Raw genomic sequence first — 19,081 nt, 5'->3', positions numbered from 1 at the left:
ACTGTGGAACTTTTGTAAGTGCCTTTATTTGGTGTAACTCACTGGAAAACTTGCATATTCCAAAAACATTACTGTGGTAGCTTTATTTTTTTTTTTTATTTTTTTATTTTTGCCCCCAAGAAGTTTTCACTATGTAATTATGAAAATAAACCTTTTATTAGTGTTTTTAAAAAAGTTATCTCTTCCCATACAATATTTGCCATTTTGAAACAAGTGCTAAAGCAAAAACAAGGGAACAGAATGCCATTACTTCTGGAGACAAAAATGAGTTGGGTTAAAATTCCAAGTTGTATGGAAATATCCTTAGTAAACAATGGTGTACCTGTCTTCTCTAAAGTAATTGGTTTTGACTCAGTAGGCTTATCTGTGCCTGAATACTTCATAGCAGATGGAAAAAGTACTTCAAAAAAAGTTACTTCAGTTGTATACAAGAAGAAAATCAGCTCCACCAGGAGTGCATTTTAAATGTGTGTGGGTTTTTTTTTTCTTTTTTTTTCTTTTTTTTTCTGAGAGTCACTATTTTGAAGAGACAAATTCTGGGTCAGGCATGAGTTATTTGAACATGAATTATCCCCTGACTCTTGCCACCTTCTGTAGGCACTCATTCTGATTCCTTTATTCATTATGAATGCTGTCTTGTCACGTAGTAGTCAATTTTAGTTGTGAACTGTCAAATATGACCCTATTTACTTGTCATCCTTATATCTCACCAAGAATACTATTAATGATGAGCACCATGCATCTCCCTCATTATCTGAGATCCTGCAGTGTCTGATGGACAAGTTAAATAGAAGAACAGGTGATAAAGTTTCTTTAAATTATTCCCCCAAACCCACAAATCCCCTGTTAGTCAATCACATTATTTTTAATTATTTTTAAATTGAAAGGTAGAAATGTGTAATTTTGTTACTGGAAATGTTTTGAAGGAAGTTTCTGGAGAAGTAAGATGATGAAATATCCCTTCATCCACTTCAGAACTGAAAACCAAAGCAATGAGCTTTTAAGACCTTACTGGAAGTAAGCGATAGTTTCTCATTTTGTGTCTTCCATCTGCCTCCAACATCCTGCATTTTATAGCCAGTAAGTACCTTACAATTCTCCCAGCCAATCTGTACACCATCTGACTCCATTAGTCTAGAATTTTGCCCTTGCAAAATATGTTTCAGAATGAAAAGAAAAAAAAAAATATGGAAAATCTAACCTCTACAGAGAGAGAATTAAAAAAAGAGCATGTTATGTTTAATCTATTTCTCTCTGAATTCTTAAAATTATATTTTACTCAACACTTAAAATTTTATCTCTGAATTTTGTCTGGGAACATGGACAGGCACATTTGTAGTGGAATTTTCTTATTATCGTGTCATTTTTGTTACATTTTCACCTTTGAGGACAGGTATTTTTCACACTTCAAAAACGTTTTAGAAGATATGGGTCATAGACTTACAGACACAGCAAAAGAAGTGAAAGGAAGAATGAGGTTAAGAATCTATTTCACAGTCCCATTAATTTATCTTTATGATCTTTTTAAAAGAAGATCTTCTAATAGATAGTACTCCCTTCATAAACTCAATTTCAAAGGACAAGATCCACATACAGCCAAAATCCTTGTACTGAGCATGTGGTATTAAATTCTGTCTCAGGCCACAGAGTATGGGGATGGTTGCCCCTAGATTATCGGTATCTCCCAGCACCCAGCTCCTGAGCTCCAGGCACAAAATCTGGGAAGTGCTCAGATGCAACTACAGCACCCAGCTGGTGTAACCACAGCGATGATGCCAGCCACCATCAGCCTTGCTGGAGCACTGTCCTGGACCTCCCTGAATCTCCTAGGTGACAAATCTGGATGAGCCCTTTCTCTTATCTCCTGCAGATGAAAGGGGGAGAATAATATTTCTCAAGCCACAGAGCTCTTTTGGAGCTGGAAGAGTGACTTCTTTGAAGAAGTTTGAATGTTCTCTGAATTGAATATACACCATTTCAAATATTTGAGCAATTGCTGAAAAGTGTTGGCTTCCAGGCTGAATTTCTCCCTACTTTGGTGTTTACATACAAAGAGTTGGTGGAAGAGGTTCATCACATTCGAATGTGGTGTTAAACCCAGGTCATAGGAATAATGAGCATGCTGACTACCACCAGCTCTGGACAGGTTACTTTCTACTAATCTCTCTCTTTTTTCTCTCTTTTTTTTTTTTTTTTTTTTTTTTTTTTTTTAATTGAGAGAACTGTAAGAAAATAAAAGAATTCAGATCTGTGCATTACATGTGCTCAGATGTCTGACTCTTGATTAAAAAAAAAAGGGACTGACACATCCATTCTTTGTGCTGCTCATGTTTGTTGTATCATTTAAATTGGATAATCATGTTGTATGATGGCTGCCAAAACAGCCCCCCCTACTGAAAAACACAGAAAATGAGCACTTCTATAGGGATCTTCTCTGTTGGAATCAGATAACTAATCCAGTGCTGTCAAAATGCAGTATTTTTAACATTATCAAAAGCCCAGTTTTGACACTAAGGTACTTAAAATATGTGGGCAAGTGTCAGTTCCATTCTTCAGGGTTAGCAACTTATTTGGGAATCATACTTTTCCATTCAGGTATTTTGAGTTATGATTTGCTTAAGTAGATATTTTAGTCTGATATTTCTGTATCTCTAGTTTGCCTCAAACAAGCTGTCAATGCATTACAGTGTCCATAATGTATTGATATTGCCAACAGCCTTTCACATTTCTTCATTAGTCTGTTAATTCTGTATAAAGATCTAGGATGCTTTTGATGTGGAAAAACCATCCTTATTTTTCTGGGCAGGGAGTAGAAGTTATAACATGAACAACCAGTAATGATGAAAGATGATAAAAAAGTAAAGTATCTAAAAACACAAAGTTTGTGCAGTACTGAATCTTGCCAAACTTCATTCCTAACACCAGAGGGAGCTGTGCAAAGGCATAAATTCTAAAAAATCATAAATTCTGAGTAGCTCAGATTGTACATGCAGAACTGGATTTAGTAGCTAATACTAGTGTCTAAAAAACTTACAGATATTGCCATAAGGTAAGTCTCTGTTGCCTCCCCTTTGATGGAGAGCTAAAAAGATAGCTCAGCTGTGAATGCCCCAAAGTTTCTTTTCTAACCTCACAAAGAGTTTAATAAATTCAACATAACTTTTTAATATGGCATCCTTAAAAAAAAAAAAAGAAAAGAAAAGAATAGCTTTCATACATCTGTTTCTTGACTATCACTGCTAGTCTGTTTATAATGCATGTTCCATATCCTTATTTTTTGCCACTTTCACACACATAAATGTAATTCTATATTTAAATATAATTTAAATACTATATATTTTTATAATATATATATATATTATATTTATTATTTACATTTAAATATAAATTTAAATATATATATATAAATATATATATGTAATGTATTTTATTTATATGTATGTGATATATATGTATATATCCCCCATAGTTCCAAAGGCAATATTAAAAACTTCCCAATCAGTATCATAGATAAAAGCATATTTAATTGCAAATTACTTGAAACAATAATGATTAGGGAAACTCTTGTCTCTAGTTCAGCAATTGTCTTAAGTTTTGCTGCCATTCTTAAAGAAAAATGAAATATACACTGATCTATTTAGTCTCCTCAAGCACAGTTAATAATTTTTTTTGTGTGTGTTCCTCAGTTGTATGAATTCTATTGCTGAGTATCTCTGCCAGCAGATAGATAACAATAATTCTTTCCCAGACATCTAAGAACCAAATGCAAAATATACAGAGCCTCCCCAGGCACGCTGAGCATGTTCAGTGCGTGCTATTGATCCACTAACTGGATATCAGCCTTCAAATCCAAAAGATACTTAATATCTGGGTGGTTTTTTTCTGCTTTTTTTTCTTTTGTGAATTTGTACTCATAACTGTTTATTTTTTATTTTTATTTTCCTTTAGACCTTTCATTATTTACTGCAGTAAAAGAAATTTTTCAGCTTCACTTGTGATTAACACGCTGCAGAAACTTTTCTAATGCATTTACCTTTGTTTTATTGTCTGACATTTGCCAACATCACCCTTCATTTGCCATCCAGTAGCCCAATTAATTTTAAAAAGTCCAGTCTTGTCTTCATTCATCTGTAGCTTTTAACTTCTATGCAGTAAATTCACTTCTGTATGAAATACCACATTCTTGATTTCAAAAAAAGTATGCAGTTACAATTGCTGATGTGCACGCTGAATTTCTGAATGTGAAAAATGATCATCACCCAATTGCATGTGCAATTATCTATTCTGCATATACCATCCGCAGGCAAAGGCTTCACAGTGTACAGTGGTAATTTCACATGTAAATTAGACATGTGACTACATTTGCATGTTTCACATGCAATTACTCACCTAAGGCATCTGAAAATCAAGATCTAAAGTAACAATTTAAAATAATGATATAACACTATGAAATCTCATGGTATATTATTGCATTTCACAGTTACACTATATAGCTTCTGTCATGCAAGTTAATAATTCAAGAATTTGTAGCAAATTTGTAGATGTATTAGCACCTCTGGAGAATTAGCTGGTAAATGAGTAGCTGGTAAATGGAAGGCTTTGATGCAAAGTTTGACCTTCACTAATGCAGTTGAAATCACCTCATGTGAACGATGCAAGAACATAGGCTTGTTCTGAGAGGCATGAACTTTAACCTTTTGCTTGACTATAGAAGATCTGAAGTTTTTATTTAAATACACACCAGAAGCTGCTGATGGGTTTCGCCTGTGCTTAAACATACGGCTACAAAGTTACGGATTCTTCACTTTTTAAGATGTTGATATGGCAATTTTATGTCTCATACAAAGATCAGTGATGTCAATGTTAAAACCCAAAACTGAGTCAGGTGAATTAATGGTTTTCATTCTCACTTGGAAGAATTGTTTGAATTTATGTTCAGAAAGAAATGTCTGTATCGGGACATGCAAAAGCAGCAAGTGTGAAGAGAAAAGATTAACAGGGATGTCTTTGTACTTGGCTGAAAGAATTTCTTCCACTGGAAGAGTTTCTCTTAGGTGGAGTCAGTACATAAATTAGCTTCTCTCTGTAGTATCTGGGGCTGATACTATTAAGATTTCGAATTTGGGTTATGCTTGACTCCTTTTACATAGTAGTTGAAATAATCAAATTGAATTGTTATCCCATTGGTGAGTGTGAGATGTCCTGCTTTACTCATAAGTCTGTTGTAGAACATTTCATATCAAGCACTCTATTTCAGTCAAATTATAACGTGCATTTCAGTTCCTCTTTTCCATACCAAGTCACTGGCTTTCCAGAACTTCATGACTCTTCTTTTGTTGCAGGCTACTAGGGTACATACTTTTTTTGACATCAAATTTATCTTTGAGGGTTTTAAGCTTTCTCTATGGAAATAGAAACCTCTGGCTCCATTCTGGTGTACTGATAAATGTATTGTGAAGATGGTCATGTTCATTCCATTGCAATAAAGGTTTATTATATTTTATATAAGATGCAAAGGAACATACATTTTTAGAAGACAAGTTGTGCAAAATGCACCCGATATCAGTGCCATTGCAATATCTACTCAGAAAGATACATCTCAGTGCAAGTCCAGCAGTGCAAGAGATTATGCCAGGGCACCATAAATAAATTCTCTCTATAAATCAGTTTTTAAAATAGTCCCTAGCAAAGTTTTGGCTCAAACCATCTAGTATCAAACAGACATAAGGCAGAGAAAGCAGGCTCTGTGTAAGCTTTTGCTGTGTTTCAGCACTGTGTGTGCTGGCCACCCTGTGCCACATAGTCTCTGAGCTGCCCATCAACCCTTGCCATGTTTTCTGTACTAGCACAGACACAGCCTGAGCAGCTGGGTCTCCTGGAAATTGAATTATGCTCTTAAGTTATTGAGTAGTATTGTTGTTATAGCAGCAATAGTTTAAGGTTATGAGAGAGACAAGGTTTATCAGGAGAGGGAATATTTTCTATCAGATTAATTCATTCAGTTAGTGAAGAAAAGAATGTATTTAATGCTCAAAATGCCTTAGAATAGGCATTTTTGAAAACAGTGTTGACTGACTGGTAACAAAAGGAAAAAAGTCAATGGAAAAATATCAATGTTTAAGAAAAAATTCAGGAAAAAGAAAATGAACATAAAATTTTCTATTGGTAGTCTGTCCTTGTCTATTCTGTCCTTTTACATTGTACTCATCATTGTGATATATGAGAACCTGTTTTCAGTTTGTCAAGAAACATGACTACAAAATAGAGGCAGGGAACTAAATCAGTCTGGCTCACTAAATCCAGTCATCATTTTGTCAGGTAATCCCTTTTTTAAATGTATCCTTAAAACTGATTATGATTCTCACTTCCCCTTTTCTCACAATAAAAGGATGTTTATGAAACACAGTGCCCTTAAGCTGTGAAATTACCTTCTAAATTCTATTGCAAATTGATTGATCAACCACTTTTGACTCGCTGTCTTCTGCTAGAATAGCTTAAAATGCTGTTACCTTCACTAAGTGGGTGGCTGACCTTCTTACGTGCTTGTTAAAAGAGATCATGTCTAGTATAATTTTGCTCAACTGATTATACAGATTTTTATAATTATCTATATTGTACTGGATTATCGGACAGCTGTGTTGTTCTAACTTATCTTAAACATGGGGACAAGAACTGTGTTTGCTTTGTCAGAGGAAGTTTTACTGTTTCTATTGGTGTTTGACCTGTCTTTCACAGAAGTACCTGATGTCCTACATCTTCTACGTCTCCCCGTTTAAGTTACCTTTTTTTTTTTTTATGACCACATCACATCAGTGACTCACAGTCATCTTGTGATTACTAATACACTCACTGAATTATACATCTGTCATGTGTTGTTTGTTCATTCTCTGCATCTTTTCCCAGGAGGAGAAAGATGTCCTGAGATGTGACAGGCTTTACTGGCATTTTCCCTGTTTTGTTTCACTCTTTGTTCTGTGGCACACGTTGCTGCATACTTTTGTGATTTCTGTTTTAATTTTTCTATTTGGATGAAAAGGTGATGCCATCTGTGATTGTTGGTAGCTCCTGGAGAGCTAATTCTTAGTCTAGGATAATTCTGTCCACACAGAAGTGTTTTGGTTTTTTTTTACCTTGTGTGAAGTATTCAGGAACTGCAGTGGATGACAGTGGTTTTATCCTAATATCCATCCTGTCATGGATCTGTAGGTACTTTGTCACAAAAGAAGGAATTTGACACAAAATTCTTGAAGATGTAAGCAGAGATCTAGCATCAAATATGTACTGTATAGCCCACACAACAGCTATATGCTGCTCTCATAAGCCTACATTAATAGGGAAAGTAATCTGCAGTATTTTATACATCCTCTTTTTAGCACTTAATGCTTCTAGCCTTGTACCTCCATATACTTGTACCAACATGATAAAATGAAGAGGAGAAAAAAGCATAAATATTGACACTTATATCATTCTGAAATAAAAAACTTCATGCTCTTTGGAGAGAGCTGGCATGGTCATACTTAGGCAGCAAATTGATTTCAACGGCGAGGGGTATGGAAAGAGAACCCCTTTATCAACAGAAGGATAGCAGTTCCTTTGCTAGCATTAGAAGGGTCAAATGCTCTGAGTTCTTTTTCAAAGAACCTAAAAGTCAGATTTTGAGATGAATATGGATTCTGCGGAGAAAACAAAGAACTTTTGCTCTGTTACAGAGGGTAGATAAGCACAGAATTCTTGATGTATTTTTAAATGAAGATTTTATGTCATTTCTTCTCAGAAAGACGAATCCTACTCAGAAATTCAAAACAAATTGAAAATATGCAAAACAGGAAAAAATACAATCATATGCAACTATGAGATTAATTTAAAACTAATGAAAAAAATAGTATGTAAAATACCTTGATGGATTTCTTTTTAAATATTAGGTGAATTATGCAGCCTGTTTTCTTGTTTTGTTAATGAAGCATCAGGACCTAAAATATATTTAGTGTTTCATGAATATTCAATGAAATGTTAAATATTTGCAGTGAGGTTTGGTAGTCTGAACTTTCCTGAAAACTTACAAGAGAAGAAGATTTTAAAATAATTTGAATCCTCCGAGAAGTTGAAGCTAGATATTCAGAGAAGGACTTCTGGTGGCTTTAGTTTTTTCAGTCAGGACATGCAGAAGAGCATCATGAAAGAGGTCATGGCCTCAGTCAAATAATATCTTGACCAAATAACAGGCAGAGATGCTCAAAGTTTACCTGAACAGGCTGACTGGCTTTTAAACCGAACTGGAGTAATTATTGTTACAAAACGCAATCACTTTTTTTGTAACTGATACCCAAATCATGGCCTTCCATGTTCTCTCTGAGTTTGAAAATATTTTTAACTATGTTATTAAATGGCAGTTTATCTGTAAAAGTTTTCTGTCAAGTAGAATTAGAGACTAACTGCAGAATGTAAAATGTAACCTGTTTTGTCAGAAAATAAATAAAAAAACTCACAGAGCAACCTCCTAAATCATTTTAAACTTGAGCTCTTCCTTTACTCAGTAATATAATCAAGCCCCTGGGATCAAGCCATGGAGAGGACAAAGGAGCCTCTTCTTCCCTTCATCTCCATGTCAGTGTAGCATCAGCTCCCTCCCACAGTTACTTGTAAAAATGACCAGAAAATGATCCAGCCTCACCATTTCTCTTTAGTGAAACTGCAGTCAAATCTCATTGATGCTGGGTATTTATAAGTCACAGAGATTATACTTCAAACTGCTGCTGGTAGCAACGTTTTAATTAGTTCTGTGAGTCACATCAGGGCTCTGCACTGCCCTGCTGCTGGAAGGAGGCAGGCATGGCTGAACAGGGTGCCTTGCTGCAAACTATCTCATTATTCCATATTGCTTTCTGTTGCTGCTCAGGCTAAAATCATAGACTGACAATTGCAAGAGATAAGGGGGAGACAAATTCCTCCTACTTCATTCCCCCTTGGAAGGGAGGCATTGCTTTTTAAGGAGAGCTGTTCTCAGGGGTGGTAGTCCTAACATCTGTCCTACCCAAACCCCTTCATGTACATACATTAGGGATGTATACTATATGATACTAAGTGAGACAGCGTGACAACTTAGATGTCTTAGTTGCAGATAGAAAACTGCTGGAGGAAGCTGGTCAAGTGGCTTCAAACAGTGTATACCAACTTTATTTCCAGTGTTCACCATTAGGTAAGTCATAGCATGCTCTGTATTTCATGCTCGTGATGCCAAATATTTTGTTTGACTTGTAACAACTGCAGGATTTTTCCTTTAGTGGCCAAGTAAATAAGAGTCACTGGAAGACTTGTGTTTTCTGGAAAAAGTTTTTATATATTTATTATTTACAGTTTTTAAGATACTCCAGGTCAGCAAAATGAGCATGCATCAAGCAAAAAAGAATTGCAGAATTGCAGGTTTGTGGGAGTAGGAAGGAACCTCAAGAGACCATAGAGTCCAACCCTGCTGCTAAAGCAGGTACCCTACAATAGTTTACACAGGTAGACATCCACATATGTCTTGAATATCTCCATAGAAAGAGATTGCACAACTTCTCTGGGTAACCTGTTCCTGTGCTCTGTCACCCTTACTGTAAAGAACAACTTCTGCATGTTTGTATGGAACTATTTGTGTTCTAATTTTAGGCCATTACTCCTTGTCCTATCACTACACACCTCAAAGAAGAGCCTGGCCTCATCCATTTGCCTTCCACTTCCCTTTAAATATTTATGAACAGTAATCAGATCCCTCTTCAGTTTTCTTTTCCTCAGGGTGAACAGACTAAGCTTACTCAGCCTTTCCTCATATGGGAGTTGCTCCAGGTTCTTTACTGTTTTTGTGGCCCCCTGCTGGCCTCCTCCTAATCAATCCCTGTCTCTTCTGAACAGAGGAGCACAGAACTGGATATGGATGTGGCTTCACCAGGGCAGGATAGAGGGGGAAGATCACCTCACTCGACCTGCTGACAGCGCTCATTTTAATGCACCCCAGGATACTGCTAGCCTTCTTGGCCACAGGAGCACACTACTGGCTCGTGGCCAACCTGTTGTCCACCAGAACACTTAGGTCCTTCTCTGCAGAGCTCCTCTCCAGCAGGTCATCCCCTAACCTGTACCCATGCATGCAGCTATTCCTCCCCAGGTGCAAGACTCTAGACTTGCTCTTGTTAAATCTCATCAGGTTCTTCCCTGTCCAACTCTTCAGTTTGTCCAGATCTTGTTGAATGGTAATACAGCCTTCTGGTGTGTCACTCCTCTCAGCTTTGTATCATCAGCAAACTTGCTGTGGGTGGACTTTGTCCCTTCATCCAGGTCACTGATGAAGAAGCTGAACAAGACCAGACCCAGCACCAATGCCTGGGAAACACTGCTAGTTACAGGCTTCCAACCAGACATGGCCCTGCTGATGAGAACCCCCTGAGCTCTGCCAGTCAGACTGTTCTCAATCCATCTCATCGTCCACCCATCTATCCCCCACTTTGAGTTTCATAACAAGGATTTTATGGGGGACAGTGTCAAATGCCTTGCTGAAGTCAGGGCGTACACAACATTCACTGCTCTCTCCACATCTACCCAGCCAGTGATGACATCATGGTAGATTACCAGGTTGGTTAAGTAAGATTTCCCCTTGTGATAATTCCTGATAACATTCTGCTCTTCCAAAAAAAAAAAAAAAAAAGAAGAATTATGTGTAAGCTCCAGTCTGTGAAATTGTGCACTTGTACTTGTGACTTCCTTTGTTCAAAGAGAAAATGGACTTGAAACGTAAGAAAAGAAACCAGCCTGAAGTCAGAGCTTCCCACTCTGTTGCAAACAAAACTTATGTTTCCAAGGTCATATTAGAAGTATAGAGACTGCAGCCTGAGACGAGTACCAAGCATATTCAAGGGATTAATGCAAAACCTGCCTCATGTCACAGTTCAAGACTGAACCTGATCTTTGATACCCCACTTACGTTTGTAGTGCTAAAGCAGAGCAGCTTTTATGGTAAATGGCAAACAAGGAAATGTGACTGGCATCTACCAGAAGTTGTTACTAACATTCAGAACACAGAGTCAACAATGATTATTTAAACACCAGAAATTTAACTGTTTAAATTCTGGATATTTTCTGCTGTGGTAACACTCGAGCTCTCAGTCAGTGATTAGGGCATCCATGTATAAGCAGTTCTGCAACCTATAATCAAAGGATGTTCTTGAATATACAGAGAAAATGCACACAGCAAGCTGACTGGGAAACAGAATAAATGATGGTGGCATTGTATGTTATGGTTGCAGCTTTTTGCAAGTTATAACATACGTTACCAGATTAGCATAATGTCTAATAGCAAAAAAAATATTGTATAGTCAAAATCCTGGTAGAAGATGATGGATGAAAATTAGTTCACTCTCGTATTCTCTTGCATTCAGGAAGAATTTCAGTGTCAACAGTTTATGCGCTGGTTCAGTCTGGTTCTGTGACTAATGGGATGCCCCAGGAGAGGGGGAAAGGGATAAAAGGGAAAATGTAGGGAGATGGACCTAAAAACAAAACTGCGGCAACGAGCTGAGGGGAAAAGTTAATTTACTGAATATGATATTGGAATGCAAGATAACACAATATAATACAATATAATTGGAATTGAGGCTAATAAATCATACAGAATGAGAGAGATGGGTAATGTTGTCTGTGCACTGTTTTTGTAGCAATCAGTACCTGTTGCTCTTCCACTCATAGCAGCTCCACAACAGACGAAGCATCTGACAGACCAGGCAAAACAGACAGCTGCTTAACATAGTCTGTCTCTAAAGCAGCTATTCCAAAGGCCCATTGTTAACCCTGGGATCCTTAAAACACCCCCTTCTGAGGTAATCTCTACCAAGTGTACATGGAGCCCTTGGGCCCGTCAAAATTGGATGCTTTTGCCAGTCTTTACCAGTGAGACTTATTTCTGTCTCCAACACAGTCAACTCTTGAGAGCCCCAAGTCACTCCAGAAATATAAACTGATTTTGTACCTTCGTGACCTGAGGGCATTACAGTGCACTGCGCACCAGGGTCCATCAGGGTCTTATATTTCTGTGGGTCTGACGTGCCAGGCCATTGAATCCACACAGTCCAACACACTCTTTCCCCAAGAAAAGGAGCCAGGAGACCTGCATGGTTAAACAGGGAACTGCTGGGCAAACTCAAGTAGAAAAGGAGAGTCTACAGTTCATGGAATGAGGGGCTGGCTACCTGGGAGAAATATAAGACTGTTGTTAGAGGATGTAGGGAGGCAACTACAGGAAAGCTAAGGCCTCCTCAGAATTAAACCTTGCTATAGGGGTCAAAGTCAACAGAAAGAGCTTCTTCAAATGCATTGCAGATAAAACTAACACTAGAGGAAATGTAGGCCCACCGATGAGTGAGGTGGATGCCATGGTGACAGAAGATACAGAGAAGGTGGAGTTACTAAATGCCTTCTTTGTTTCTGTCTATACTGTTGGAGACTGTCCTGAGGAGCCCCATACCCCTAAGACTCCAGAGGAAGTCAGGATAAAGGAGGAGTTTGCCTTGGTTGATGAGGACTGGTTTAAGGACCAATTAAGCTATCTGGATTATCTATTAATCCACAGGTCAGTACAGAAGCTGGTGAATGATAGAGGATATGGTAAATCCATTCAGTGCCATAATCTTTGGCCCAGGTATTTACAGGATAATTTTTGAAATTAGTCCCATTATCTGACTCAATTCTTTCTGGAGTGCTGTGTCACCATAGGACTTGTTTCTCAAGACCTAATATGGTGTTTTGGTCAGTAGCACAGGGTACAGGGTATGTTTCAAGCTACTCAGTGGTTACTTTCACCACGGTAAGTACATAAAGCTTACCATTGAGGGTTTGTGGCAAGGTAATATAATCAGCCTGCCATGCTTCCCCATATTTATACTTTTGCCATTGCCCTTCTCCCCAGAGAGGTTTCATTCTCTTGGCTTGTTTAATTCAGCATGTTTCACAGTCATGTATAGTCTGTGCAGTAGCGGTCACAGTTAAGTCCACCTCTCGGTCTCTAGCCCACTTGTGTGTTGTATCTCTTCCTTGATGGCCCAAGGTCTCATGGCCCACCAAGAAATAAATAAATCACCCCTGCGTTGTCAGTCCGAGTCTATTTGAGCCACCTTAATTTTGGCCGCTCAGTCTACCTGATTGTTATTTTGCTGTTCTTCAGTAGCCCAATTCTTGAGCACATGAGCCTTCACATGATGCACCTTTACAAACATACTCTTTATTTGGGCAGAAGTATCTTTCAGCAGCCCAAATAGGTTTACCCTTTCATTGCCAGTTGTTTTATTCCCACAGCTGTAACCACCCCCATAAGGCATTTGCCACCATACATGAGTCATTATAAAGTTTATAAAGCATTGGCCACCTCTCCCATTCAGCAACATCTAGGGCCAGTTTAACAGCCTTTACCTCTGCAAATTGGCTTGAATCTCCTTTATCTTCAGTGGCCTCTGCAACTTGTCATGTGGAGCTCCACAGCAGATTTCCATCTATCATACTTCCCCACAAAGCAACATGATCCATCGGTGAACAAAGCATATTCCTTTTCATTTTCTGGTGATTCATTGTATGGTGGGGCCTCTTTAGCTCACGTTACCTCTTCTCTTGGTGATGTTTTGAAGCCAAGAAAACTGACAAAGTGACATGACATGAGGTATGTCAAGCAGGTATTCCCTTTATTACAGTGCTGGGTGCATGGGGGATCACTCCCACTGAATATGCACACTGAGTGAAGCAGCAACTACATATTTAAAGGCATAGTGCATACATATTTTTTACATTCCAAGGACATGGGTAGAAATTCCAAGAAATAAGTAACATCTCCGGTGGTTGTAAGATGCATTCTCACTGTAAATTTCCAACCTTTTAAGGGGAGGTAGTCCAAACTGTTTCCCACTGATGTTATGTTGAGCTGAGGCACCTGTTTTGCCATTTTCAACAACAGGACATCTATTCTACTCTCTTCACTTAACAGCAGGCTCTGTGGGCTCCTCCGCATTCTGTTTTTGAGCTAACATTTACGCAAGCCTCTGTCCTTCAATTTGTGTCTGCTCAAGTTATTCAAAAGCCTGTTTTCACAATATGGAAAAGCTGTTCTTATGATTCAGTTTCAAACTTCTTACCTCCAGGCCTGTCCACGATCACCTTTAGGATTCCTGGGTGACTGAGGTTCACCATCCGAGCTCACTGAGTAATTGATGCAATCTACATACTTCAAGTAGCATCAGTGGAATGATGGGTAGACGGAACCTTTCCTTTAACATCCAGTTCAGCCCTGGAAGTCAAGGTGCTAAAAGGAGCTGCGTTTCAGTACCGATTACTTCAGAAGCAGCCTGAACCCCCTCATATGCGACTAAGTTCTCATTTTCATTTGGAGTGTAGCACTCTTCAGACCCTCTGTATGCTCAACTCTAGAATCCAAGGAGTTGGCCTCGGTTGTTCCTCTTGACAGTATTAAAAGTTACATTTCTTGACAAATATGAAGTCCCTGCAGGAGCTGATACTAAAGGTAGTCAGGTGAAACCTCTTGTACTTTCTCTCTGTGCACAGACAGAGCAAATGATCATGTTTGCATTTCTTGAAATGATTTTAATCGAATTTTGAGCCAACTCAGGTCTCCTGAATTTAGACTCAGAAGATCCAGTGGAGGAGAAAATAGCAAGCAGCATCTGTAGACTGAATCAATTAGCATCAAGGAGCCTGATCCTGTAAAATGTTTCATGACTTTGATTTCCATTTAATTCACTATAAGTTGTGATTTTTCAGTGTAATTGGCCCTGTATGTCTGAGGGACAATATTGCCCTTTAGTAAGAAGTTTTCCCATTCCTGTTTGCACTAATGCTCAGTAGGTCAGATTAATAGTAGAACTAGTTGATCTTCAAGGCCTTTTCCACGATTCTATGACTCTACAATTCTATGAAAATGTTTCTCTGCCAAATTCATATGGTACTTCTAACTCTTTGAACAGTATGAGCAGCTGCAACTTTTTCTGGGTTCCTGCCATTTTTGTTGTATACTCCTTTCTTTAAGTACTGGGAGATCTACTAACAGAGATATGCCGAGGTTGGATTAACACATTGGAAAACAAAATTATAAAAATACTTGAAAGTTTAGAGCAAACTATTAGCATGGCAGTATTTACCCACCTGAACACATTATTGCCTATTCAATGATCTTTATCCTTTTGAAATTCATACCACCTCATCATCAGATATCTGTTACCACAACAAAACAATATCACAAGCAATATAATTTTAACATGAGTATAACATCCTGTGTCACGTGGAAAAAAATCAAATTTGAAAAATATCCTTGTGTCATTTGTCAACTTTCTCTTTGTTCTTTGACAGTAGATTCTGTATTTTTCTACTGCACTGTAAATTAGCATTTCCACAGGATGCCATCTATGCAAAAATGATTTCTCCTTATGGTGTGGTATATTATAATAGTTAGTTACATTGCAGCATTCAGGGACTATTAGAAAAGACATATGTCCCTCTTATGTCTAATTCAGTGTTCTACTCTTCAAAAGGTGCCAAAAGCCTACTTATTTCACATAGTGAAATTATATGAGCTATGACCTGAACAAAAAGCTGAACAGAGGAAAAAATGAAGAAATTTGGACAAAACAGAAAACCAAGTGAAACATGAAAAGGAAATTATGCGTTAGCTTTTCCACATAGTCTAAACAAGCAGAATATGCCTCATTAAAAGCATCTTATAACAATGACATGTATCAAACAAAGCAGAATAATGCATGCAAATATGTCTAAAAATGTAACATAGCATTTGGATCGGAAGATTACATAGTCAATTTTATCAAACATAAAGAATTAATCTTAAAGAAATTGGATGCCAATAAGCTTTCAGTCCAGAAAACAAACAAACAAACAAACAAGAAAAAACAACTGCTGTCATGAACAGGGTGGTACTGCATGAAATACTAGATAATTACTTAGTACGAATCAACAAAAACAGAGTAATAAAAATAACTGTTTCCCAGCAGGTGGCAGTGGACTGAATGTAGTCTTCTCTAATTCAACTCACTATCTTTCTGTAATCTTCACAAACATTAAAAGATTTTTATGCTGGAAGGCTGATTTCAACTCAATCTAGATGTTAAGATCTTAGGGGATTATAGATTTAAATAGGTGCCAACTGAAAAATATCAGGTATCACAAAATGTTGCTTCCTGACTCTGGCAACAAAAAGAGTCTTTTCTCATGAACACTGGGAAAGGAAGTTATTCAGTATTATAGAAACTTGACTAAATTCTCATTGCTCCAGAAGACATACTTCTTGTTTGGCTGCTTAATGGTGGTGAGAACCTGCGTTATTTTCCTTAGTTAGTGTCTTCAAAATAGTTTTCTTAAAAAATTTTGTGATTCAGACATATATTCACATATTTTATTTTCAAAATCAAGGGCAAAATATTTTTAACACTGACAAAGCCTGTTTAATGTGGTTAGTGTGGGATATATGGTGCAGTTCTGCAAAAGCATAGCATGATGGATGGATTCTACACAGCCTTCCCAGCCATCCTGATTTGTATGCAATGATTCTGTGTTCATTCTGAAACTCTTGCATTATGCCAGTGCTTATGATTGTTCTGAGACTCCTGATCCCAGGGAGAGGCATGCAGAAAAATATCTGAAACTGCTACAGTGAGGCAAAGTTGTAAAGGAACAGCTGGAGGGATCAGACATCAACAACAAAACAAGGAAAAGACAGTCCCATAGGCCTTAGGTGGATAATTGAATGACATCCTCTGCCCTCAGCATTCTCGAGATCCTACCATTCCTTCTTCCTTTTCTATCCTTATGTCACTGAAGATAATAAATCTCTTTAATAATACAGAAGAGATGCGTACTTGACTATTATAATTTTTTCTAAATAACTCTACTTTCAACATTGGACTGCTATTTCTGTAGGAGTCTTCTACAGGACATCCAACCAGGATGAAGAGGTGGACAAGACACTTTATAGACAGTTGGGTGAGGTCTCAAGGTCTCTCCCCCTTGTTCTTGTGGGGGACTTCATCTTCCCAGACATCTGCTGGATTTATAATACAGCAGATAGGGAACAGTCTGGGAGGTTCCTAGAGTGTTGGGAGATAACTTCCTGGCATAGCTGGCGAAGAAGCCAACAAGGGGAAGCAAAATCCTGGACCCGTTGTTTTTTAGCAGAGAATGTCTTGTAAGGGATGTAAAGGTTGGAGGCCATCTGGGGTATAGTGATCAGGAGATGCTAGATTTCTCAATCCTTGTTGAACCACAGAGGGGAGTCAGCAGAACTGCTACCTTGGACTTCCAGAGGACAGACTTTACCCTCTTTAGGACCATGGTTGAGAGAGTCCCTTGGGAGGTAGTTTTGGAGAACATGGGAGCCCAGGAAGGCTGGGAATACTTTAAGGAAGTTATTTTAATGGTGCAGGAGCTGACCATCCCCAAGTCATAGAAGATGAGCCGATGGGCAAGGAGGCTGGACTGGTTGAACAGAGAACTTTGGCTGGATCTCAAGAACAAAAGGAAAGTTTATGGTCTCTGGAAGAGTGGGCAAGCTACTTATGATGATTACAGGTACATAGTAAAGATGTGCAGGGATAAAATTAGAAAAGCCAAAGCCCAGATAGGATTGAACTTGTCCACTAAGGTAAAGGACAACAACAAATATTTCTATAAATATATCAACAGCAAGAGGAGGGCTAGGGAAAGTCTACATCCCCTGTTGGATGCTGAGGGCAACTTGGTGACCAAGGATCAGGATAAGGCTGAGGTGCTTAATGCCCTCTTTACCTCAGTCTTTAATAGTAATACTTGTTACACCCTGGGAACAAAGCCCTCTGCGCTGGTAGATAGGAATGTAGAACAGAATAAGCCCTGCATGATCCTTGATGAGATGGTTTTGGACCTGCTCTGAAAGCTGGATGCTCACAAGTCCATGGGGCTGGATGGACTGCACATTAGAGTGCTGAGGGAGTTGGCAGATGTGGTTCCCAAGACACTCTCCATCATTCTTCAGCATGAAGGGGAAATGGGGATGTCCCGGCGGACTGGTGTCTGGCAAAAGTGAAGACCATCTTCAAAAAGGGCTGGAAGGATGATCCTGGTAGCTACAGACCTATCAGTCTCAACTCAGTGCCTGGGAAGGTTATGGAACAGATAATCTCTGGAGCCATCATGGACCGGTTAAAGGTCAACCAGGGGATCAGGCCCAGTCACCATCCGTTTATGAATGGTAGATCCTGTTTGACAAACCTGATTTCATTCCATGACAAGGTGACCCGCTTAGTGGATGAAGGTAAGGCTGTCAATATGGTCTACCTGGACTTCAATAAAGCCTTTGACACTGTTCCCCAGAACATCCTCATGGAGAAGCTGGCTGCCCACGCTTTGGATGGGTGTATTCTCTGCTGGGTGAAACACTGGATGGCCAGGCCCAAAGAGTTCTGGTCAATGGAGTTAAATCCAGTTGTTGGCTGGTCACGAGTGGTGTCTCCTAGGGGTCGGTACTGGGGCCGCTTCTATTTAACATCTTTATTAATGATCTTGATGAGGGGATTGAGTGCACCCTCAGTAAGTTTGCAGATGACACCAAGCTGGAACGGAGTGTTGAGCTGCCTGAGGGGAGAAAGACACTACAGAGGGACCTGGATAGACTGGATCAATGGGCCAAGGCAAACTGTATGAGTTTCAATAGGGCCAAGTATCAGGTCCTGTATTTGGTCACAACAACCCCAGGCAACCTAACAGGCTTGGGGAAGAGTAGCTAGAAAGCTGCCTGATGGAAAGGGACCTTGGTGTACTGATGGATAGTTGTTTGAATATGAGCCAGCAGCATGCCCAGGTGGCCAAGAAGGCCAATGGAATTCTAGCTTGTATCAGGAATGGTGTGGTGAACAGGACTAGGGAAGTCATCCTGCCCCTGTACTCAGCATTGGTGAGGCCTCACCTCAAGTAGTTTTGGGCACCTCAGTACAGGAAGGTGCTGGAGCAGGTCCAAAGAAGGGCAACAAGGCTAGTGAAGGGCTTGGAGAATATGCCGTGCGAGCAGAGA

This window comes from Gallus gallus, chromosome 3, assembly GCF_016699485.2.
Source record: "Gallus gallus isolate bGalGal1 chromosome 3, bGalGal1.mat.broiler.GRCg7b, whole genome shotgun sequence".
NCBI classification, from domain to species: Eukaryota; Metazoa; Chordata; class Aves; order Galliformes; family Phasianidae; genus Gallus; species Gallus gallus.
The sequence above is the reverse complement of the archived record's forward strand: the minus strand, read 5'-3'. Positions refer to the sequence as shown.